The sequence below is a fragment of the Neovison vison genome, chromosome 4, assembly GCF_020171115.1.
Source record: "Neovison vison isolate M4711 chromosome 4, ASM_NN_V1, whole genome shotgun sequence".
NCBI lineage: Eukaryota > Metazoa > Chordata > Mammalia > Carnivora > Mustelidae > Neogale > Neogale vison.
Window position 1 is genome coordinate 141,780,908 of NC_058094.1, and position 26,077 is coordinate 141,806,984.

The following is a 26,077-nucleotide window of genomic DNA, read 5'->3' on the forward strand; positions in this document are numbered from 1 at the left end:
GCTTTTCTCTGGTTCTCTTCTTCTCTGACTACACCTTAAGTCTCCTTGGTTCCTTTTTCTCCACCAACCTCTTAAAGGATGTTTTCTCTTCCCAAATATAGTCACCATCTCTCTTCCTCTCTTGCCTTTAAAAAAAAAAAAGCCCTGCTATGGTATCACCTATCGCCTATACTCAGGTGATCTCAGATCTTCACACTCATTTCTTTTCTCTTAAACTTAATATCCAAATTTCCAGTTGCCAACTGAATAGTTACTCTGAGTGGTTTTATGAGGCCCCTTTAACTCAACAGTCTAAAACCAAATTACCAAACTTGCAGTCTTACCCAATGCCTCATTCCCCACCATACCTTTTCTTACTTCCCTTAGTTGATGGCATCAACATCTTACCCAGCCAACCGTACTGGAAATCTTGGAGTGACCCTCAGGCTTTCCCCTTCCCACCTCCCACATCCAGTTAGTTTCTGAATTGTGGTCACTCTGCTTTTCGATATTTTCCTAGTTGTTTGGTCATTCGTTCATTCATTCATTCATTCAACAAATTAGTCTATTGCTGCCGGACACTGGGGTAATAGCAACAAACAGAGAAAGACCATGCTCTTGAAACTTATATCTGATGGGGGAAAAAGGCAACAGACAAGTAAATGCATAGTGGTGACTGGTATTAATGGCTAGGAAAACGAAGCAAGGTATGGGAACACAGGTTAATAGAAGGGAGTTGCTATTTTAGACATGTTGATTACAGAAGATGTCTCTGATGAGGTCACAAATGAGAGTTGAGGATATAAGGGAATGATCCCCACGAGTGTCTGGACATAACCCTGCTTCTGCATTCCTGTTGGTCGGCCTGGGTCCAGTCTTCATCATGGTTCTCCTGAGAGTTTTTGGGCTCCAGACTTCCTATTTCTTGGTATCACATGACCTCTCACTCCTTTCTGGCCCGGGAGCCCACTGGTCCGGTGCACTGAATCTTTATAGTTCACATGATCCACTGCACTGAATCTTTATAGTTCTCTGAACAGAGCACATTTTCATTCCTCAGACACGTGGTACGTGCATGTTCCTTTTGCCTGGAATGTCCCTTCTCCAACACCACTGCTGGTGAACACCTAGTTATCCTTTCCACATCCTTGTCAACCGCCCTGAATCTTTTCCCAAACAAGGCAAATAGGAATAAATCATTGAATAAAATTCAGTCTAAATTTTACCCTTTTTGTATCTTTGACATTCCAATAAAAAGCTAATTTTCCCAGGTGCCTGGGTGGCTCAGTTGGTTAAGCAACTGCCTTGGCTCAGGTCATGATCTTGGAGACCCGGGATCAAGTCCCACATCAGGCTCCCTGTGCAGGGAGTCTGCTTCTCCTGCTGACCCTCTCCCCTCTCATGATTTCTCTCACTCTCTCTCTCTCACAAACAAATAAATAAAACCTTAAAAAAAAGTTAATTTTCCCCTCCTCAACAGTGCCAAAGCTTTTTTTCTTTTCCTTACTTCCTTCTTCCTTCCTTCTTTTCCTTCCTTCCTTCCTTCCTTCCTTTTTAAAAGAATCTATTATAGGGGGTTAGCAAGCTTTTTCTCTAACGGACCAAAAAGTAAATATTTTAGGCTTTGTGGGCCATATGGTCTCTGTCATAACTACATGGCTTTGTCATCATAGTATGAAAGACAGTATGTAAATGAGTAAGCATGGTTATGTTCCACGAAAATGTATTTACAAAACAGGAGGCAAGTCACAGTTTGCTGATCCCTGATCTACCACCATCTTGTATTGTAATTATTCATTCTTTTTCTGTTTCCAAAGTTAAATTATGAGTTCTTTCAGGACAAAGACCCAGTGACCACATATTAATCATTTTTAGTCCTAGCCTGAGGCAGATTGCTCTTCCGAATGGTTGGCTGTGCCACCGAATCCCCTCCCCCATGCCCTTCTGCAGTGTGATCAACCACTGCCCTTCTAGAGGCTTGTGAGGTCTCATTCTGCTTCCTTGAATCGGGGGTGGCTTGTCACTATAGAACATTGTGGAGGTGAGGCTGTGTCATTTCTGAGTGGAGGTCTGAAAAGGCCATTCTCTTGTAACACTCACTCTGGGGATTGTTCCTTCTGGAAACCCAGCCACCACCCTGTCAGAAGCCCAAAATGTCGACAAGTGGAACGGCCATGTATAGATGCTCAGATTGACGTGTCAGCTGAGCCTGTGTTTGAGTCTTCCTCGCCCAGGTATCAGAGAGGTGAGTTAAGAAGTCTTTCTAGGATTCTGGACCTGACTCCTGCTGTTCCAAGTCCTTCAGCTGAGGCCCCAGGTGCTGTGGAACAGAGCTGAGTTTCTGCCTCCAACTGGCCATGACCAATTTGTAGATTTGTGAACAAAATAGATAGCGATTAGTGTTTTTTCCCCTGAGATATAACTGATATATAATATTGGGTAAGGTTATGGGGCACAACATGTTGATTGGTACACTAGTGTGTTGCAAGATGGTGGTCACCTCCAGAGCTGTTAGCTAACACTTTCTCACACAGCATGATTACCAGTACTTTTTGTGGTGAGAACATTTAAGATCTACTCTTTTAGTGACTTCCAAGTATATAATACAGTATTATTAACTGTAATCACCATGCCTGACATTAGTTTCTATTAAGTTTTGTTACATAGTAAAAGATGATTGGAACAGAGCCCATGCTGTGAGTTCTGTTTTTTTTTTTTTTAAAGATTTTTTTCATTCATCTATTTGACAGACAGAGATCACAAGTAGTCAGAGAGGCAGGCAGAGAGAGAGAGGAGGAAGCAGGCTCCCTGCAGAGCAGGGCTCGATCCCAGGACCCCGGGGATCATAACCTGAGCTGAAGGCAGAGGCTTTAACCCACTGAGCCACCTAGGCGCTCCAAGTTCTGTTTTTATTTTTAACAGCAAAGCAAGGACAAAAATAAAACCCCAAATACCTTATTGTCTACATGCGATTTCACTTTAAAATATTTCAGTATGTGAAGAGCATCTGGGTGGTCTCAGGGTCGTGAGATCAAGCCCTGCGATGGGCTCTGTGTTGGGCGTGGAGCCTGCTTGGGGTTCTCTTGCTCCCTCTCTGTCTGTCCTTCCTTGCTTGCAAAAAATTTCCTCTCAAAAAATCTCTCTCAAAAAATTTCAGTATGTGAAATATATGGGTATAAGTTAACGTAAATCTAAGTCCTTGGGCCTTAAATTAACATTTTGAGATGCTTTAATGAAGAATACACATGTTATTTTATTTATTTACTTTTAATGATTTTATTTATTTATTTGACAGACAGAGATCACAAGTAGGCAGAGAGGCAGACGGAGAGAGGAAGGGAAGCAGGCTCTTGGGTGAGCAGAGAGCCCGATGCGGGGCTCCATCCTAGGACTCTGGGATCGTGACCTGAACCGAAGGCAGAGGCTTTAACCCACTGAGCCACCCAGGCTCCCCAAGAATACACATTTTAGGCAGGGTAGTTTAATTAACACTTTGAGCCCACTAACTGGAAATCCACATTCCAAGAAGGTTAGCATTAGTGTTTTATGTTTTTTAATTTTTAAAAAGTTTTTTTTGTTTATTTGAGAGAGAGAGAGCACACACACACACACACACCACACACACACACACACAACACACACACACACATACACACAGGCACTCATGCCCACATAAGGAGGGGGAGGGGCAGAGGGAGAAACAGACTCCCTGCTGAGCGGAAAGCTGATGCCTGACTTAATCCCAGGATCTCTTGGGGTGAACAGGTTTTGCTTCTGATGACTAATAAATTCGAATGTGTGGCAACATTGCGTTTGAGATTTCTATTGTATCATCCACCTGGTAGCGAGTTTGTGGAGTGACGGCCTTCCTTCCTTCTAATTTGACAATCTGTTGACAATCTGTTGATTGATCCAATTAGCTTAGGTTACTTTGCAATACAGACATACTTCTATCCCTGCCCTATAACAGGGATCAACATATTTTTCAGCTTACCTTGGGTTTCAGTTTTGGGAAAAAGGAGATTCTTTTTGTCAAGCCCTGTGTCCCCTGAGGGTAGTTGCTGTTGATGAAGTGATGGACAATACATCGCTACGGGTTTATTAATGAGCATCCTGCTAAATTGGTCCTGTGACTTCCCCTGGAACGTGACACTAGCAAACCTCACCCAGGGTTTGGGATTATGGATTGAGCAAGGCGGGTGGGTTAATGAACCATGACAATGAGACAGTTTATGAAGTTCATAAACAGCATCACTTAGCCCTTTCAATGCCATTTTGGTTCACTCTGCACGTTACTGAGAGACATGTTTTGATTTGCAGGCCCCAATGGCCATGGAATTGGCACTAACTTGCCAGATGTGCTATTTGTTTGAGAGCAGCGTTAAGTAAAGAGTGCTGCCGGGCGTGTTAATGGCTTGCAGCCACTGTAAAGGAAATGTACACCTCCACTCTGATTTACTTAATTACCAATCAGCCAGGCCCATCTTTAAGAGGCATCAGCCTGGCTGCAGAGAACTCAGGAAGGCCCCATTTGCCACCCCCGACACAGCTGGCTGCTTCCTCTTCTGATGGGCAGCTGTGTCCTCGAAATCTACTAAGATGGCCCACAGGCATCTCAAAACCAATGGTCCAAAGAGGAACACATCATTCTCCCAGCTGAAAGCCCCTCTTTCCCTGTGTTCCCTATTTCACTAAATGACCCCACCATCTGCCCAGATGCACACGCCAGAAACCTGCGGGTTCTCTTCGACCATTCCTGCTTCTCACAAGCTCTATCCAACCAACCTCTGGCTCTGTTGAGTCTAACTCCAATATAACGCTCGGTTTACATCTCTGGTCATTTCTATCCCACTGCCACAACCATAGTCCAAGGCGTTGCCATGTGGTATCTGAGTGACCAGATGCTACCCGATCTCCTACATTCTCTGCAGGAGGATATTAGTTGTGATAAAGACATATATTTATTTTATTCCTGTATCTTTCCTTTCCCCTTTCCCTAATGAGGCAGGATCAGTGATCTCTACTGTGAATATCTACCACAAAGAATAGAGGAGGAGGGCCTAAAAGCATAAGTTACAAAAAAAATGAAACAAAACAAAAACAAGCATCAGTAACAGACTGTGGGATAAAGTTGTTTCATGAGTAAGGAAATGCCTGGTGTGAGTCTGCTTGGCTAGCTCCCCAGGATTTCCATGGGTCTGCCTATACAACCTGATGGTAGTGATTCAGTATAGCTGATCTATCAGTGGGGGCCATTCTGAGTCCTGTTCCTGGCTAGAACTTCGGGGACTACAATGGTAATGGTGGAAATGTCCAGGTTTGTTGATGGAGGTCTGACTTCTTTACTGCTCTCTGATCTGGGGTTGCCTACCATCTTCCCATTCAGCCTTACTCTTACATTCATGTCATTCCTCCGCCCCTCCTAGGAGGCTGCTACAATTAACCTTTCCTTGTTTGATAACAGGGGGCAGACGGAGGACTGGAGTTCATGGCAGTCATGTTATAGATGAATTATGACATCATAGAGCACATTATCACGGATTTTTGTTTTGTTTTGTGTCCTTTGCTTCAAGGAAGGGATATAGAAGACAAGAGAATGAAAATTCTTTTTTTAAAAAATTTTATTTATTTGAGTGTGTGTGTGTGTGTGTGTGTGTGCGCGCGTGCGAGTGGGGGGAGGGTCAGAGAGAGAGGAAGAAGCAGACTCCCCACTGAGCAGGGAACCCAATGCGGGGTCAATCCCAGGGATTATGACCTGAGCCAAATGCAGGCACTTAACCGACAGAGCCACCCAGGTGCCCTGAGAATGAAAATTCTTGATCTTGTTCCCATAGCTTTGTGAATAGATTATGAAGTGGATTGTGGGAAAGGAAACCTGTCTAGGTCAGAAATAATAGCAGGGAACACTACCCTAGACTAAAAATACAGCCTGCCATTTCTCCCCAGTCCCAGGGCTTGGTGGGAAGAGAGAAGAGAGAGGTTGGTGTATAGAGTACAAGGGCCTAGACTCAGCTTCCCCAAGTACGTGGGGAGGCAATAGGACTCCTGAGTGAAACTGCTCAGGATATCCAGGCAGAGGGAGCAAAGTTTCCTAGGCCCCACGTCTTTGGGAAAGAAGTCAATAAACTCAATTCCACTAGTTGCAAAAGGCAGAAGAACTCAAATGTTTCACCTCTCTCAGGGGGATTCTTATTTTAAAGTTAAGCCCATCAATCTCTAGTCTTGGAATTTTAGGTCTGGTGGTGTGGTAAGGGAAAAGGGGCTAACAGGGCCCTTCTGGGTCCTCAAGGCCCACTCTACCAGTTTATAAGCTCAACCGTCTGTGCTGTCAGCACTGGCAGGTAACGTTTGGTGCAGTCCCACAGTCTGCGACCTTTGCTTTTTTCTGGTATTAGAAAAAAGAATTAGGAATTGTTACTCTTTGTTACTCTACTATTTGTAGAAAATTGAGGTAATCTAATATTGAAGAAATTCTTAATGGCACTAGGGCTTAATATTCTCACCTTCACTTCAGAACAGATAATGGTTCTTTATATTCTTCAGTAGAGCGACATGAAATTCATTGTGGTAAGTGTAGCGACCCTACATGGACTGAGTCTGTGGGTGCTCCTATTTTTTTAAAAAAAATTTTAAAAATTTATTTGACACACAGAGAGAGAGAGAGAGAGCGAGAGAGCACAAGCAGAGGGAGTAGTAGAGGGAGAGGGAGAAGCAGGCTTCCTGCTGAGCCCAACTTGAGGCTCAATCCCAGGACCCCGAGCCAAAGGCAGATGCTTAACTGACAGAGCCACTCAGGCGACTCCTTTTTTTTTTTTTTTTTTAAATGTGCGTTTACAGTGGTGAAGAATACAGTGATTACTACTAGATTTCATGCCATCAGTTAATTTGTGCCGAGGCACCCACAGTCATATCCATCACTGCTTTTGTGCCATTTGGGCCAACGTAAAGAATACTATTTCTGTATTCTATATTTCTGTATAGAATACATGTAAAGAATATTATTTCTGTATTATTAAGAAAAAAATGTGATGTTCTGGGTCTCAGGAAAGGGTTTTGGAACTCTCAGAGGGTTGCAGACACAATTTGAGAGAGCCTTTTGATTGTGTGTATGAAAAAAATAGAAGTGAAATTGTCAGAAGTATTGCTAAAAGTTCTTTACAGTCACAGTCTAATAGTTTTTGTTGGGGGTGGCAAAGGTTCACACATTATCACATTCTGCATCATAAAAGTAACTATTACATATAATTGTGATTTATTAGTCTCTTAAAGCAGTATCTAGAGTCATGCATCAGTGTTAAAAAATAGTGTCAAGTTTCAGGAATGTCACATCCAAGCCTGCATGCATATCATGTAAGAGTAACATGAGATGGTTAATATCACTAGATATATATTCATAAGGCCAATATAATAGTGTTGCCAGTACAATGGTAATTTGTGGGTACCCCAGAACTAATCCCTCTGAGCTGGAACATGAAGAGAAACTTTGACATCATTGGCTAATACAAGAATATATTGTATTCACTTGGAGAGAAAAGATTTGAGAATGAATTAATTTGTTTTTTCTCTTAAGTGCCTCTGTGTTTCAGATCTCCCCTTAAGTGCCTCCGTGTTTCAGATCTCCCCCAAAGTCAAAGCACTGTCTCTGTCATCAGCAAAGATATATCCCATGAACTTTCATGTCATTTAGCTGCAATCAGCCTTCATTTTGAGATCATAGGGCATAGGACAAGCCCTATGAAATAAAGAAATATGGTCCTGGACTCTGAGGGTGAGCTTTGGGAATGGATGTTTAGGATTATGGGTTATAATGTGTCAGTTCTGAATACCAGACTCTGAGGGACAGAGGTGACCTTGTGTTCTCTGATAATTTTTTTTTATTTTTAATTTTTTATTTTTATTTTTTTTAAAGATTTTATTTATTTGTCTGAGAGAGGGAGAGAGAGTGAGCACAGGCAGACAGAATGGCAGGAAGAGACAGAGGGAGAAGCAGGCTCCCTGCCGAGCAAGAAGCCCGATGTGGGACTCAATCCCAGGACGCTGGGATCATGACCTGAGCCGAAGGCAGCTGCTTAACCAACTGAGCCACCCAGGCGTCCTGATAATTTTTTTTTTAAAAAGATTTTATTTATTTATTTGACAGAGAGAGATCACAAGTTGGCAGAGAGGCAGGCAGAGAGAGAGAGAGAGAGAGAGAGGAAAGCAGGCTCTCCGCTCAGCAGAGAGCCGGATGCGGGACTCAATCCCAGGACCCTGGGATCATGACCTGAGCCGAAGGCAGCGGCTTAACCCACTGAGCCACCCAGGCGCCCCACTGATAATTTTTTTTAAGATTTTATTTATTTATTTAATGGAGAGAGAGAGAGAGAGAGAGAGAGAGATCGATCACAAGCATGAGCAGTGGCAGAGGTAGAGGGAGAAGCAGGCTCCTGGCTGAGTCCCCGATGTGGGACTTGATCCCAGACCCTGGAATCATGACCTGAGCTGAAGGCAGAGGCTTAACCAACTGAGCCACATAGGTGCCCCTCTGATACTTTTATTTATTTATTTATTTGTTTTTGAGCTTTTGTAACAATGTGGGGCCTTTAGAGGATGGAGCCCAGCTTTTTGGAAGAAAGACAGAAGAGTGTTAATTAGCTCTATAATGCTGCTTTCAAGTTGAGTAAGCACTGGTATGAATAGGCTGGGAGATGACCATGACAGAGGATAAGAGCACAATGAAGCTACGAACACAATATCTGATTTTAGGGTCAGTGGGTGAGGTCTGCTGTGAGCCCCAGCAATGGGGATGAGGGAGGGGAGTCAGTCTTTGGACGGGTGTCTTTTATTGTTTGGATTTATATGATGGGAAAATAGGGAAATTTGCTGATATTGACATTTACAAACATTATCCAGCCGCACACACACACAGAAAAAACAAACACACCAACAACATGAACTATCAAAGTTGGTCTGGACAAAGTGATCCTGGCTGCTTAGGAGAACTGCTTACCCTTTAGTCATAATTACTTTGCTGCGAAATGTTAGATGCATCCATGGAAGGGCTGAATGAGCTTTCCTGCACAGTTTTGGTGACACTAAACTCAGTTCACACACACATAAGTATTGTAGTTTACTGCACAGTTCACATGCTTGTCTGCCTAAAGCAGAGGGTGTACTTCATGTTCTTCATGTGACTCCACGAAGTTCCTGATGTTGATTTATCTCCATAGATATTTCTCCACAGAAATTTTGATGAGGTGTTTGAGAATGGACCAACTAGGCCATGCCCTGGAGATCCAGTTGGGGTCCCCTCAAGTAGTGCTGGTATAAAGCCATGGTCGGGGTGGGGAGGCTAAGGCTTTTGTAGAAACACCCTGTTTCTTCGATATGGGCCCCAGAAGCGACTGTGGTGAACTTGGGTACACACTAAATCCATGTAAACAAAAACCATGAAGTGAACAAAGTTTTTTGAGACTTAGGCTCTAAAATCATTTTTTCGGAGCTGACACCAGAGACAGAAATCCTGTGAAGATTGGTATTATGCTCATAGCCTGGACTTCTGGAGAAATGTGTACATGGTAAAATGGGACACTATGAATTATTTTTAAGATTTATTTATTTATTTGAAAGAGAGAGAGAGAGAGAGAGAATGAGTGGGGGTGGGGGCCAGAGGGAGAGGGAGAGAGACTCTCAAGCAGACTCCCTGCTGAGCACAGAGCCCAACTTGGGGCTCAACCTCACAACCCTGAGATCATGACCTGAGCCAAAATCAAGAGCTGGATGCTTAACTGACTGAGGCACCCCCAAGCCACCGTGGATTTTTATTGAGAATCACTCTTACTTCGTGTACTTTCAGCATCAGGAGGGATACAGAGAAAGACTTTGCTAACGGAAGAAGCTGACAGAAGTTGAGGAAACCACATAGACGAGAACAGAACGTATAAAAATGGAGGTATGCGTATTTTGTTACTAGAGCTAAGTTCAGCTACTGCTTATAAAAAGTGTCATCCTTCATTTCTTTAAATGTGAGTCATGATCCTAAAAGCATTACGGAAAAAGACTCGTTCCCTGCGTAGCAAGATCCAGAGGGCAGGGAAATGGAAATGTAACTGGTTGTCTTTTTTTATTAGAATTGATTTCAGAAAATTATTTACCTGGACTCAAAAATACTACCATTATCTAATTCCAGATCTGCCAGTAATGGTTGGGATCTGGCCTTTGATGTGGTGTCCTTTCACCACCCGAGTAGAGGAAAATGAACCGTGGGAGGCAGTGCAAGCTACGTAAAGGACAGTTGAAAAGCAAACCTAGCATTTTAGATATTTAGATGAAGCACAATTTGATCAAAATTACTCATGCAAAGATGCTATTGTTTTTGCTAATGATACTCTGGAGAATGAAAAATAAACTTATTTTATCCACATTTGGACCAAGACATGAGCATATTAGCGGGGAGTTGTGAGAAGGAGGCAGCATTGAAGGGAAACACATTTAAAATTCTTCTTTGTTGAGGCAACCCACGGAATGGGAGAAGATGTTTGCAAATGACAGTACGGACAGGGGGTTGATATCCAGGATCTATGGTGAACTCCTCAAACTCAACCCACACAAAACAGACAAACACATCAAAAAATGGGCAGAAGATATGAACAGACACTTCTCCAATCAAGAAATACAAATGGCTATCGGACACATGAGAGAATGCTCGTCATCATTGGCCCTCAGGGAGATTCAAATTAAAACCACGTTGAGATATCACCTTACACCAGTTAGAATGGCCAAAATTAACAAAACTGGAAACAACATGTGTTGGAGGGGATGTGGAGAAAGGGGAACCCTCTTGCACTGTTGGTGGGAATGCAAGTTGGTGCAGCCTCTTTGGAGAGCGGTGTGGAGATTCCTCAGGAAATTAAAAATGGAGCTTCCCTGCGACCCTGCAATTGCACTCCTGGGTATTTACCCCAAAGATACAGATGTCGTGAAAAGAAGGGCCATCTGTACCCCAATGTTTATAGCAGCAATGGCCACAGTCGCCAAACTATGGAAAGAAACAAGATGCCCTTCAACGGATGAATGGATAAGGAAGATGTGGTCCATATACACTATAGAGTATTATGCCTATCAGAAAGGACGAATATCCAACTTTTGTAGCAACATGGACGGGACTCGAAGAGATTATGCTGAGTGAAATCAGTCAAGCAGAGAGAGTCAATTATCATATGGTTTCACTCATTTGTGGAGCATAACCAATAGCATGGAGGACAAGGGGCGTTAGAGAGGAGTAGGGAATTTGGGTAAATTGGAAGGGGAGGTGAACCATGAGAGACTATGGACTCTGAAAAACAGTCTGAGGGGTTTGAAGTGGCGGGGGGGTGGGAGGTTGGGGTACCAGGTGGTGGGTATTATAGAGGGCACAGCTTGCATGGAGCACTGGGTGTGGTGAAAAAATAATGAATACTGTTTTTCTGAAAATAAATAAATTGGGAGAAAAAAAAATAGAGCTTCCCTACGACCCTGCAATTGCACTCCTGGGTATTTACCCCAAATATACAGATGTCGTGAAAAGAAGGGCCATCTGTACCCCAATGTTTATAGCAGCAATGGCCACAGTCGCCAAACTATGGAAAGAAACAAGATGCCCTTCAATGTATGAATGGATAAGGAAGATGTGGTCCATATACACTATGGAGTATTATGCCTCCATCAGAAAGGATGAATATCCAACTTTTGTAGCAACATGGACGGGACTGGAAGAGATTATGCTGAGTGAAATAAGTCAAGCAGAGAGAGTCAATTATCATATGGTTTCACTTATTTGTGGAGCATAACCAAAAGCATGGAGGACAAGGGGCGTTAGAGAGGAGTAGGGAATTTGGGTAAATTGGAAGGGGAGGTGAACCATGAGAGACTATGGACTCTGAAAAACAGTCTGAGGGGTTTGAAGTGGCGGGGGGGTGGGAGGTTGGGGTACCAGGTGGTGGGTATTATAGAAGGCACGGCTTGCATGGAGCACTGGGTGTGGTGAAAAAATAATGAATACTGTTTTTCTGAAAATAAATAAATTGGAAAAAAAAATAAAATTCTTCTTTGTTATTGTTCTGTTGTTTTTAAAGGAGCAATACTTTTCAAATCATCCCTTAATTCAAAGATGTATAATTCTGTGTGGTTAACAGGGACTGACTCAGCCATTTCTTTTTTCCAATGCTGTATAGTTATTATTCGGGAAATTACTTTTGAAACTGAGCCTTTTCTAAAGTTCCCCCAGGTAATTAATTTTACCATATATTCAGGGGGTACATATCCATCCCTTACTGTTTTGAGGAGAATCCAGAGCAGTGTGGTTGATATTTTTTTATTACTGTGAAATTTTCAAGGAACGATTTGAGTTTATGTAAATGCTGAGTTCGTGAAAAATGTTAGCACACTCACTTGATCCCTCAGTGTCTTTGGTCGGGCTCCTTAGAAACAGATACTCAGCTGAGTACTCGTGGGAGGGGAGCTGGGCTCGTATACTTGTGCCATCCGTCAGTCCTTGGCCGTGGGCTGCCCAGGGGATGTGTAAATGCCAGACACTCAGGTCCTCTGCATGATGTGGCAAAACAGCTATGAGAGCCCCAGAGCAATGCTCTGAAGATGAACCCAAGGAATGGGGTCATTGAAATCAAAAGCGCTTAAAGGGATGCAAAGATGGGCACCTGGGTGGCCACCCAGTGGGTTAAGCGTCTGCTTTCAGCTCAGGTCATAATCCCGGGGTCCTGGAATCGAGCCCCACATCAGGCTCCCTGCTCAATGGGCTCCTTCTGCCTCTGCCTCTCTCTCTCTCTCTCTCACTCATGAATAAGTAAATAAAATCTTAAGAAAAAGAAAAGGATGCACAGAAACACAAGAATAAAAAGGATGTGGTTAGGAAGGAGAACCCAAAAGCGTCTTCTGCACTCAACAAATATTTACTGAGTACCTACTTTTTGGTAGATACTGTTTGGAGCCCAAGTAATGAGTGGAATTTAAGACTGGAGCTTCTGTGCTAGTGAAGGGAGACAAAGAATTTAAGTCAGGTCCTCCGTGAATGACAGTCACACGGTGAAACATGTTAGGAAGAATATAAAGCAGGATGAGGGAATTGACCTTGACTCGGGGCACTCGATGAGATAAGGTCGTCAGGGGAAGTTAAATGAACAAATTATATAGGAGATGTATTTGAGTTTCCAGGGGACTATCCTTTGGGAAGTGCTGGCATTGTGTATTGTTTCTCCCTAACCCTGGGAACTTCTTTCATAGGGAGCTCCGAGAAGGGAAGTGAGCCTTCTATTTGAATAAAACCATCACAATAGGTATTCTTGACAAAGGAACAACAAACATAAAATAAAATGCCTTAAAAATTTTTTTTCTCCCCTCTGCATTTATTTTTAAATGTTTTCAAGGCAAATATTTGGGGAAGCAAAGGAAAAAGAAAACTGGTTCTGGATGTTAAGAAGTCTGATAATGTACACTGGAAAACACCTCCATTCTGAGTGAGAACTTGAAAAAAAAAATCCAACTTATTTGGGGGATAATGAGTAGAGAAGGAGGAAAACACAGTCATCTGGCTTAAAACATAAAGATAGACTTGATGTTTAAAACTGAAGATCCCAGAGAATCTCAATGGCAGAGTATGGGGGCCTGGGTGGCTCAGGTCATGATCCCGGGTCCTAGGATGGAGTCCTACATTGGGGTCTCCCTGCTCAGCGGAGAGCTTCCTTTTCCCTCTGCTTGCCCCTCTCTCTCCCTCTGACAAATAAATAAATAAAACTTAAAAAAAATTAGATGACACAGTAAACCTTTGAAAGACAGGTGAGTGTTGAAGTCATAGTGTTGCAGAGAAGATAGTCAAGGTGAAGTACTGAATTTTGTTCTGCTTCAGGGGTGACTGGACTCCTGAGCCTGACTCAGACTAAAATTTAAGAGATTGCCAATCTATTAATGTCTGGGATTATGTGGTAGGGGATCTCACTGGGGAATGCTGGTTTAGAAATTCTTTCTCCTGAGTGTTTCACCTGAAGAAATTTCTGGTAGATCTCATTTGCCTCCTGTCTTACGACTCCTCACTGTACTTTGGTCTCTTGGGCCAGAGATGTCAAGAGATGATGGTGGAAGGCACCAAATAGGAATTCACTAGAATAGAATAGTTTCCTTTCTTATTCTCCATAATAAATGTTTCAGGGCTGTTCTAGTAGGGACGAGAGAAGATAGAACATGGATTATTATGGTCACACTGTGTCATTTTTAGTAGGTAATGCTTCCCAGTTTTGTTCTGTTAGAAAAATATATATCATGTTAAGAAACTAAGTGGATTATGGCTATTAAAACTTCATTAATGAGCATTAGTATCATCATCAAAATGCCAGTATTCATAATTTAAAAATGACTTAGTAATCAATTAATTTAAATAATGTAATGTAAGAATATGGAAATGAACTATGTGGCAGTGCTCTTCAGACACCTGTTTGAAAAGCAAAAACAGTGCTGGTAATGGACAACGAAATCTGTAACAGCAAAGGGGGCAGTTTTTCTCCTTTGGTCAGCCCAACCATTAAGAGAAAACTGCCTGGAGACTATGAAATTAGGGTACGCCAAGAGCCATTTATCACTCAAAAAATATGTATTGATCATCTACTGATCTAGGCGCTAGAGATACAATGGTGAAGACCATAGGCATGGAGCTTACCTTCTAGGGGCAGGATGTAGACACACACACATGATGAGAAGTGTGCTGAAGAAAATAAATGGAGTGACAGGACGGAACAATGGTTGGCCAACTTATTCTGTGAAAAACCAGATGGCAAACATCTTAGACTTGTAGGTTGTATGATCTGTTTCGACTGCTTAAGTCTGCAGCTATAATGGGAAAGCAACCGGAGAAGATATGGAAATGAATGGGCATGGCTGTGTTCCAATAAAACCTGGTTTACAGAAACAAATAGACAAACAGTCAACCCCGAACCCACAACAAGTGGGTCAACTTTGGCCTGCTAATATAGTTTGATGCCTCCAGAAGTGGAGTGCTCCTTGGAGTTGGGGTGGTGACCTGAGACCCAGTCATTAGAGGAGACTCCTCTAAGAAAGCAACATTTGGGGTGAAAGTAGAACAGTGGGGAGCCAGCCCCGTGAAGCATGGGGAAAAGCATTCCAAGCAGAGGAAATGGTTAGGTCAAAGGTCCTGTGGCAGGAACTGGTTGAGTCCCCTTGATGTGGGCGGCTGTCTCATTTTTGTGGTGTAATTTCGGGCAAGCCACTGGATTCTTTGAGCTCTTTTCTCACAGAAAGAAATGGTGATAACACTCTGTTTACAGGTTTGTTTGCCTTTTTTTTTAAAATTTTTTGAAGTAGTGTAGGCAAAAGCATTTTTCTGGACAAATGACGGGTAGTATTATTAACAACTAGAATTTAGGAAAAAATTAGTGGTGAAAAAATTTTCATAGAATCAGGATTTCGGTGTCAAGGTACTGATGCTTTATAGTAACTCTTCGAATTTTCATTATTGGGTATGTTGTTTCATCAGTCGCTTACCATACTATGGACTAATGGTTCATCACCAATTTACTTCCTGTCAATTGCTTCTCCATTTTGTTCAGCAAGCTTATCGATATTTCTGAAAAATTGTCATTGTTATTTTCTATTTTCTATAGAAAATATTCTATGTTGAACATAGAAAATATTCATAGAAAATTCTGTGTTGAAAGAGAGTTTAAAAAATTTTTTTGTGGTGTTTTTTTGTTACTCAGAAACAAAAACCATACTGGGAAGTCCAAAGGGTGCAAAGTTTTATTTCTGTGAAAGCCTTCTGGGCTACCGACAGGCTAGCAGTCTGCAAAGCTAGGCCTCAGAATTCCTTTCTTCTATTGTCAAAGGACTAGGAACAGTGTGGCCTGTCAGTCTGTTCATGACCTAACTCTGTGTGCCATTAAAGCTTACTCCTGTCACTCCTCTACAGGCTTTCCCCCAGTTTCGGGTCCCCATCCGAGTTCTGCAAAGTTCATGCCTCCTCTGTGTTGCCATGCTGTGAATGCTTCTTGGCCCACAGCAATCTCTTCAGTGTAATAGTGGGGAGCCCGGTTGAGGAGGGAGAAGGGAGGACCTGGGAAGTCATATCACCTGACCCTCGGACATCGTCGGTGTGGAGATGAGCCAAACCGACCACGGCCTTGCTTTACACAAGATGAGAGCTGAGTGGAATGAGAGCAAACCCTCCACCGATGCTTACCTCAGGCCTTTTGGTTTTAACCAAGGAAGTGTCCACCAAGAATGTGGGTGTAAGAAAGAAACTGGAGTCTCTTTTGTGTAATAATGTGACTTCCTGACTCTATGGCAGGAAAAATTACGATGATTTCAGTAAATATTTTCTTCTTGAGTTAGGGCTTTAGACTGTCCATGAGCACAAATGTTTGTCCCTGAAGGATGTGTGGTTGGAGCTGGTGTCATGGGTCTACCTTGGAATGAATGGGTGTTACGGAAACAGGTGAGCACCCTTAACTCACCCCTGAGGGACCCACTCTGAACAGCCCCTTGCCCTCCCAATTGTCAAGGCACATGGGGACATCAATAGACATTGTTGCCCGTCTCACAGGAACCCTTCCTGAAAGGCCCAGATGTGGGATGTATTCTACTGCGGGGGAGGGGGGACAGGGGATGGATTCTAGGGTGAGAATAGATCCCTCTGGGTGAGGGGCACAATTTCCCAGAAGTTGTGGAGCTTTTCCTTCTGAAAACCAGAGGCAAGAATCTCTCTGAGGGAGACATTTAGGTATGAGGGCCCTGGATTCAGGATGTGAAGAGGTTGGTTCTGAGCCCAATCGGGGACCCTGTTGTGCAGAGTTTACAGCTTGGGCTCTTGTCGGCTCTGGATTCTGAAGAAAGGCAAATCTATCACTTAGCTTAAAAAAATTTTTTTTTTTTTCTTGACCCTTCAGTAAAGAAGTTGTCCCAAGCAGGCTGGTGTAGGTGAATTGGGGGAACTGGGTTGCAGGGTCAAGGCAGCAAAAGAGAGGGTGTTTGCTGTGTCTGTGGACCCTGCCTTGGAGCAGTGGGACCATGAGTGGGGTCCTCAGCAGAGAGATAGGTACAGAGACTGTCAGTCCTAAGACAGAACTCTTTGTCTTCGGACTTTCTTAACCCTTCAGCCCTCTGTCAAAACCTTGTAGAAGTGCAGAATACAGGTCAGGAAAATTTCAAGTGTGAAGTATAACTTACTGATAACAAGATCACTTGAGTTGTAATTTATGACTGAAGCCTCACGCTGAAAGACTATAATTCTGGTGGCATTCAGACATTGCCCAAGACGTTAGGCAAGAAATGTATTCGGGAGTAAAAAAATGTAGTTGTATTTCTGGACTCAAATCTTCTGGGCCATTATTCACTTCATCTACCATGAGGTCAGCCCTGGCGGAGGACAATGGCAGAATTTACTACTTGTAACCCAGAAAGGCAAAGATGGCCACAGTCCTTGGCCCGCATGGTGGATAGCAAGGAAATGTGCATGGGGTGAATAATGTATTTCTGCCTGTCCGTCCAAAGGAGGACCTCTTCCCTGGAATAGTGGCTCTTCAAAGAGCGCATGAATACATTTAACAGAATAAGAGGCAATCAGAGCTGATTTTTTTTAAAAAAGATTATTTATTTATTTATTTATTTGACAGAGAGAAATCACAAGTAGACGGAGAGGCAGGCAGAGAGAGAGAGGGAAGCAGGCTCCCCCTGAGCAGAGAGCCCGATGCGGGACCTGATCCCAGGACCCTGAGATCATGACCCGAGCCGAAGGCAGCGGCTTAACCCACTGAGCCACCCAGGCGCCCAATCAGAGCTGATTAAAAGGATCGGTGATGTTGATTACATGATAGGATCAACAAGAAAGTATTTTCACTAAAATACTTGGATATGTCTACTTTGATAGCCATGATGTCTATTATAAACTGCTAATGGATTTGATGTCCAGACCCATGCTAGAAAGCTCTATTTTGAAAACCATAATCACTGTGATCGATCGCAATGAACCCCCCTTGCATAGCTCTTCTGCATCACACTAACCTGCCTGGCGGAACCACAGCCCTGTATCCATCTGAGCCTGCTCTGCACCTGTGCAGCGGCACTATTTCCCCACCCCCACCCCCAGGTGTTAATTGAATTAATGACCTCAATTAAAACCTCAAATGAGCCTTTAATGTCATGCATTTCTCCTGCATTTATTCTTTAACTCTTCTGGGTGACTTTTCTCCTCTCGACAACATTCCAGAGTGTTCCAAACAGAGGTTGCTTGGCCAGCCTGGACCTGGACCCAGAGCCAAGTCCCAAGGAGCAAAGCCACGGCCGATTGGCACCTTGCACCGGCCATGAAGTGTTGTGAGCTGCTGGTTTGGGGTGGGGGGATTCTCTTGTGACTACTGCACAAATACCAGTGTCCTTCCCCTTCAGAAAGTATGCAGACTCTGATCACTTTTTCTCTTACCCCTGGTTCAAGCCATCGTCTTCCCTTGCCTGGATTACCACAGCAGCACGTCTCCCTCTTCCTTTCCTGAGCCTCCTATGGTCAGTTCTCGGGAGAGCAGCCAGAGAAATCCTGTTAAAACCTGTTTCATGTCTCTGCTCCAAACCCTGCAATGGCTCTTCGTTTCATGAGCTATCATGGCTGGTGCCGGTCACCTCTCTCCTCCTCGACCCCATTCTCCCCCGTGCTTCGTGTGTCTGAACCCACCTACTTCCTTGATCTTCCTCAACTCAGCAGCCAACTTCTCACCTTCGTGTTTCTCTATGCGGAGCCTGCTTTTCTCCCGAGAGCCTCAGATCAAACTCCTTCACATTTTTGCTCAAATACCACCTTCTCAGGGGGGCCGGCCCTGACCCCTTTCCCCTTCCCTCCTCAGCACTTTTGATCCCCATTACTCTGCCCTAACCTGTTTTCCACATAGCACTTGTCACCTTTTAATGTATTTTTTACCTCATATTTCTCTACCTCCTATCTTTCTCATTTATGGCTGGCCTCCTCCATTGGAATGTAAGTTCTATGTGGTCAGAGATCTTCGTTTTGCCCATTGGTTGTTCTAGTTGGGTGTTGTCAGTGACAGCCCCTGAAGTATTTAATACTTAGGCAAATTAGAGAAAATATTTATTCACTGTAGAAGACAGGGAAGCTGGAAGAAGTTGATGCTAGGAAGAGGGGATGGCTTTGCAAATCAACACAGGGAGCCAGGGCCCATGCGCACCCAGTTCTGAGGGCCAGGGACACTTGTGCTGAGTGGGTCATCGGCTGGTCGCCACAGTTATGCCCGTGGCTCTTCCTACCGGGAGGAAACTCAAAAATGCCCGTTCTTCTGTACTGGTACTTGGGTTTCTTATGCTTCAGACATGCCATAGTTGGTTACATAGGGTGCTAGTCTTAGAGCCAAGCTCACCTGTGGCCTAGCACTTTGTCTCATGTTATGAATATGCCCCCCATCCCCATCTCTTTGTCTGTCTATCACCATGGACCCAGTAGAGGTTGAATCCTCTCTCGGTGGGTAAACAACACAACTCATTGATCTCCTGGGCCAGGAACCCAGAATAACGCCTGGCACATAGTAGTTGCTTGATCAGTTGGTTGAAGACAAGAAATCAGAAGAACAACGGTTCAGGAATAAGAGAGACCTCTTCTTAAAGTGTGGGTGTTCAGCCAGGCTGTATGCAAGCTCTGTCAGATAAGACTGTAGGTTAATCATTGTGAGTGGAACAGTTGTCTGACTGAGGCTTAGCTGTGTGGGCTTGTTCCCCAAGAAGACGCTCTGAAATATTTGGAGTCTTGGACAAAAGTTCAAGTCCAGTGTTACTTAAGGTCTTCAAATGACTGAAACATCCTAACTGTTGGGCAACACTAGTTAACTGGAGTAAGGGGTTAGGAACATAGACTCTGGAACCTGATTAGGTTCAAAGTCCCACTCTGCCACTTACTAGCTGTGTGAACTTGGGCAAGTTACTTAACCTCTCTGTGACTCATTTCCTTAGTTGTAAAATGGTGGCCAAAAATTCCTACTTCATGGGGCTATTCTGAAGTTAGATAAGTTAATGCATAGAAGCATGTATCTCAATGCCCAACACATAGACGGAAATGTGTTCCCTGTTGTGTTGTCATTATTATGCACACTGTGGCCACCCTCTCTACCTGCTATGCTAAGTGGATTCTGAAAGCCAGGAAAAGACCGAGTTCCTTAAAATGCTATTGCTCAAATGTCTGTCCCTTATGCAATGTGCTTGGTCAAAGTTGGCCTATCAGCTTTGTATTTGTTTAACGTTTGATGGGGGGAGGGTGTAAAATCATAGAACAACTTTTGTTCTTCTAAAATAAACTTTAGATTCTCTCCTCTCCCCAAATCCTCATCTATTCCTCCTCCTCCCCCATCTTCTTTTTAAATTTTATTTTTAAATAATCCCCTCATCCAGTGTGGGGCTTGAACCTACAACCTTGAGATCAAGAGTCATATGCTCTACCTGATCGAGCCAGCCTGGCTCCCCTTCCCTTCTTAATCTGTAATAGTACCCCGGCTTTCTTAGAAAAGAGGAAGGGGTCCAAAGATAAAGCAGATTGTTGACACAGCCCCCAGAAAGATGGACCTTTTCAGGATGTATGAAAATGTGCATTAAATAGGACATGGGGATTACAGGTAAGTTTTCTTCTTAATACTTTTACAGTTGACCCTTGAACAATGCAGGGGTTAGGGGTGCCCACCCCCAAGCAGTTGAAAAGCTGCATATAACTTTTGATTCCCCTCAGACCTAACTGCTAATAGCAGTTGATCAGAAGCCTTACCGGTAACAGAGTCTCTTAACACACATTTTGTATATTCTGTGTATTACATACTATCTTCGTATAATCAAGCTGGAAAAAAGAAAATGTGAAGAAAATCACAAGGAAGACAAGATGCACTTACAGTACTGTACTGTAATTATTAGAAATAATTCGTGTGTATTTGGGCTGCACAATTCCCTACCCTTGTTCAACTCGATTCTCTAAAATACGCCCAGTGAATATGGATATTTAAAAGATCAGAATAAATATGATCTTTCATTAAATAAAGACTAAAAAAAGTCATGCCCAAATCTTCTTAAATAACTAAAAGACCAACTAAAGGAGGACCACAGAGGGGAAGATCTGGTGGGGTGGGCTAGAGGTTGGAGCAGGAGGGGAAAGTATATGAGAAACAAGAGTGAGTGGCAGGCTTCCCTGCCGACCTCACACCATTTGGAAGAGTAAAAAGAAAATCAGGAAATCAGAAAGATTCTTAGCTGACCAAAAAACAATGTTTGAACACCACTGAATACACATTATTATGCTAGATGCATACTGTAGGAGAGAACGAGAGAGCGATGAAGAAGCCAGGGTCTCTGTCCTCCTAGTGCATCAAAACATGTGCTTCAGAGGAGGTCACGGGCTCTGTAGCACGGCCGTCACCCCCTTCTTTTGGAGGGAAGAAATCTTTCAAACGCACAATGCTAGTCTTCTTCAGAGTATCCTCTGCAGACCCAGGACAGCAGGAATGTCAGAGCTGACTGTGGAAAGTGCAGATTCCCAGGCCTCTCTATTCCTGAGGAATCAGAATGTTTGGAGCCCAGAGGCAAAGGCTCTGGCTTTTAATCAAGCACATCGGGGGATTCTTATGCCCAATTAAAAATGTTGGAGCTCCTGCTGCTTTGTAGCAGGTATCGACTGAATTGTAAGAGAAATTGCTTTCGGCTAGAGGGTAGGGATGGACAGTTGCACAAAGGAAAATTTGAACCAAGGCTTTGGCTGGATTTTGCTACCCGTGGGAAAACGGAGGTGATGTTCCAAGAGCAAGGAGTGGCTTGGTCCAAGGCGATGAAATGCATGGGGGCCCCCTGACTGCAGCCCAGGAAGGAGCCGACAGCTTGGAGGTTCCAGGCAGACACGTGCCGCAGACACATCTCCTTTGGGCATTGGGCACTTCAACAGCCTCTCCGGCTTCTCTCTTCCATGCACAACCAGGATGACATTTGAGAAGCATTTCACCACGGGAAAGCTGGTTTTGCTTTGTGCTCATTTGTCACTGAGCGAACGAACCTCACCAGCCTTCTGCCTTCTGTCAAGTCAGCTGTTCTCTGAATTCAAGCAGAAGGACGAGAACTGGTTGCCACTCAGGCTGGAAGGTTGCCGCTCTTACCACTTGCGATGTCAGGAACTGACTCTGTTTCACGGGAAGCACTGTACCCTCCGTGCCCCTCTCACCTAGGTCCGGCCAGCACGTGGCACACCCGAAGGATCTGCCGTCGTGGGTGGCCTCCGGCTGAGCGAGCAGCGTGCAACAAGAGATCAGATGTTACTAAATAGCTTAAGTGGCCCTGCCAACTGTTGGGTCTGCATGTGGCTTGGTGCCTGCCTTACTAGACCACCTGGAAGTTGTCAGTCAACCAAACAAGGAACATTTAATGATTGATCATGCTGTTGACGCCACGCTCCCTCCCTCCACCCCTCTTTCGACTTCTGGCTGATGCTATTTGTGAATTGTAAGGGATGAGAGCTCTGTGCTCATCTCCCCCCTGAAGCCTGGGGCCCGGCTCACCCCTCTGCAACCTCACCATGACAACGCTGCTTCTTTTCTGGCCCCCTCCCTTGTGGTAGAGCCGGAAAAGATGAGCTGGGAGTACTGTTTGGACATGGAGCAAAGGGTATAGAGATATGCTGCCCAGATGTTCCTTCCCAGGAAGGACTCGAGGTATCAGCCATCAGCCCTTCAGGGTCTCCCCCAGGGTCATGTCCATATCCAGTGACTGACTGAGGCTGGTGTATGTAAGTTCAGCTAGTCAGTCTGTGCTGAACAACTCAGGAGTGTCTCTCAGGGGTGCCCAGGTGGCTCAGTGGGTTAAACCTCTGCCTTTGGGTCAGGTCATGATCTCAGGGTCCTGGGATCGAGTCCCACGTTGGGCTCTCTGCTCAGTGGGGAGCCTGCTTCCCCCTCTCCCTCTGCCTGCCTCTCTGTCTACTTGTGATCTCTGTCAAATAAATAAATAAAATCTTAAAAAAAATTAAAAAAGAAGGGTCTCCCATACCTGTTTCTAGTCCCTTCCTTCCACAGGTGTTAATCCTAAACGTATTCCCTAGTAGACAACCACAACCCAAGCCCATGGTTAGTCTGCTTTCCAAAGAACCCAACTTGCAAAAGGTGAATTTGAATTTCAACTAATTAGGAGTCCCGTGATCTCAAGGAAGCAATGATTTATGTTAGACTTAATTTCCATCTCTACAAAATGGGAATAATAAGTCATTTCTTCATTAGATTGTTTTGAGTGCACTTAGTTTAATACTGGTGCAGAGTAATCACTCATAAGTATTAGGTATAATCTTGGGAGAGTTACGGAACTTCGTGAGTCTTAGATCCTTTACCTAAAACTGAGAATAATACCACTTACATTTAGGAATTTAGTGGGAGAATGTATGACACATGTATTGAATGACACATGTACTCAATAGTTATCGCCCTCCCTCTACCATTTTCCCTTCAAAATACCAACAGTACCTTTACGTGTGAATTTTTTTTTAATATTTTATTTATTTATTTGACAGGCAGAGATCACAAGTAGGCAGAGAGGCTGGCAGAGAGAGGGGGGGAAGCAGGCTCCCTGCTGAGCAGAGAGCCCGACGTGGGGCTCGATCCCAGGACCCTGGGATCATGACCCAGCTGAAGGCAGAGGCTTTAACCCACTGAGCCACCCAGGTGCCCCTACGTGTGAATTTTAAAAATAATTCCTGTTCATTTTCTTTCTTTTCATTGGTTACTCTTTAACGGAGTATAGGGTGGTTGTATTTGGAGGAGGAAAACTAAACGCAAAGCAGAAAGGTGGGGCAAGGGTGCAGCTCGGGTTTTGTGCCTGTCTTCTCTTCTGTCACAGCTCAAAGGCCATTCCTCCAAGAAGCTCATCCTGACTGACTCAACACCTTCCGCAAAACTCACAAATGTGGACTCCCTTCTCTTTTCCACTTTTGTAAACCTTATAATAATCTATTCCTATGGATGATAGGAGTTCTATGTTAATAGTGTCTCTGGGGAGTGGGGATTATACCTGTTTTTTCAAACTGTTTTTTACACTTGGCCAAACATTGCTTCATTCCCCGGGAGTGTTCATCGGTTACTGTACTAGTTCACGGTGACTGACTCTTACAACAATGCCAACTCCTGTCTAGCCCTGTGAGATGCTCCAGGAATTCCTGTGGAGTTGACAAGGACTTCGAGAGCCAGATGGGGTCTTCTGAGGCCCTGTGGTCCAACTCTGTCACCTTAGTCATGAGGAAACTTTTTTTTTTTTTTTTAAGGTCAGCTCTCTTTACATGAGGACATTTAAAGGCTTGTGTGAAATGTTGGTAGCCTCATCTTTATGAGGTCTTCTGTTTTATAACTTGATACTTTTTTTTGGTTCCTGCTCTGAAGCGCGGTCAGTTGTAGGATCGTTGTCTTACACTGACACCTGCTGGGCAGGTAGGGAAAGAACCGGTGTCAGCCACGCTGGTGTCTTAGCGACTGGTGTCTTCCACATGTTTATAAAGAAGCTTTTTTTCTTTCTTGCAACTAGTTTCAAGCTTTTGTCGCCCACTTCTCCCACTAGAAGTAAAGGTCTGTAGTAGATTTTAGGTTTCTCGGGTTTGATGATTTCATCCAGTTAACATGTTAAAAGCCCGAAATGCCTTTAATCACAGTCCACAGATATATTTACCATTTAATAATGAACAATAATCACACTCATTAAATGTGACCTTAATTCTGCAAGCACCGCAGCTGTGAACAGTTGATGTCAAGTGGGTCCAGAGTATGGGGAGCGTCCTCCTCCTCCTCGATTCCCCCATTGGTGGGAACAGCCAGACCCCCTCTGATCAGGATGGAAAGTGCTCTGAGATGACAGAATCACCCACCATGAACGTGGTAAATTCTTTCCACGTTCTCTGGGGAATCACGACCCCAGTAAAAATTCATCCAAGTGTCTCATCACCCTCTTGCAGCCGTGTTACAGAACCATCCCTCCCCTTTATCTGAAAGTTTCTTTTGTTTGTTCTCCTAAGGTTCAGAAATGATCAGTCAAATTCTACTCATAAAAACTTTACAAAATACACCAATAGGTTATATTCTAACTATCTCCTTGGCACGGAGTGAGCCCTTAACTGGTGTTAAATGTGGTATAGTATAGTAGTAAAGAGTTTTAGAATTAGGCAGTAGTATAATATACATATACATTATATATAATATATATATTATATGATAATATAATATAATTATAATATAATTGTTCTGTCTTCCTCGATGAGTTTATCTTTAAGAAGCATCTTTCTTGCAACTCTCCTTAGTTTTAAGGAGAGTTTTCTCTCCTGGTTTTATTTATATTTTATGACATAATATAATTATATATACACTGTGAAGGGACTGTAATCACACCAGTGTAGAACTCAGTCTCTTTGGAAAGAAGAAGAAGAGGCTCTGAGTTGACAAATGGTGGGGAACTAGAAAAGAACTAGCTGCTGTTTGCACGCTCTGTAGCATGTACAGAACGTGACCAAGGGCGTCACACTTGGCTTCTGTTACAAGATCAGGTCTGTGTACACTCACTTCCCCATCAACGTTGTTATTCAGGAGAATGGTTCTCTTGTTGAAATCTGAAATTCCTTGGGTGGAAGCTCTATCCACAGGGCTTGGATGAGGCCAGAAGTTCCTTGTTCAGTAGCTCAAGCCCAGAAAGATTAGTTAATTCTTGAAGGGAATGCCATTGAACTTGTCTCAGCCCTGCTGCTTTGATTCAGACAAGCCATCATGGACATCAGAAAATTTTGGGGTGGTTTGTGATATTTATTTACTTATTAAATTTTTATTTGTTTATTCTTAAAGTTTTTATTTATTTATTTGACAGGGAGAGAGAGATAATGAGAGAAGGAACACAAGCAGAGGAGTGGGAGAGGGAGAAACAGTCACCCCACTGAGTAGGGAGCCCGATGCGGGGCTCGATCCCAGGATCCCAGGGATTATGACCTGAGCGGAAGGCAGATACCTAATGGCTGAGCCACACAGGCACCACTTTATTTATTTATTTACTTACTTACTTATTTATTTTTAAAAGATTTTAT

General features: G+C 43.6%; 1 long non-coding RNA gene across 1 annotated transcript in view; it reads left to right on the plus strand.

Moving 5' to 3' along the window:
• Window positions 1–26,077, plus strand: part of LOC122904713 — a 91,827-nt gene that overhangs the window by 15,746 nt on the left and 50,004 nt on the right. Inside the window, exon 2 of the long non-coding RNA XR_006384249.1 lies at window positions 9,815–9,910. This is a non-coding gene — a long non-coding RNA (uncharacterized LOC122904713). The remainder of the gene's footprint in view (window positions 1–9,814; window positions 9,911–26,077) is intronic.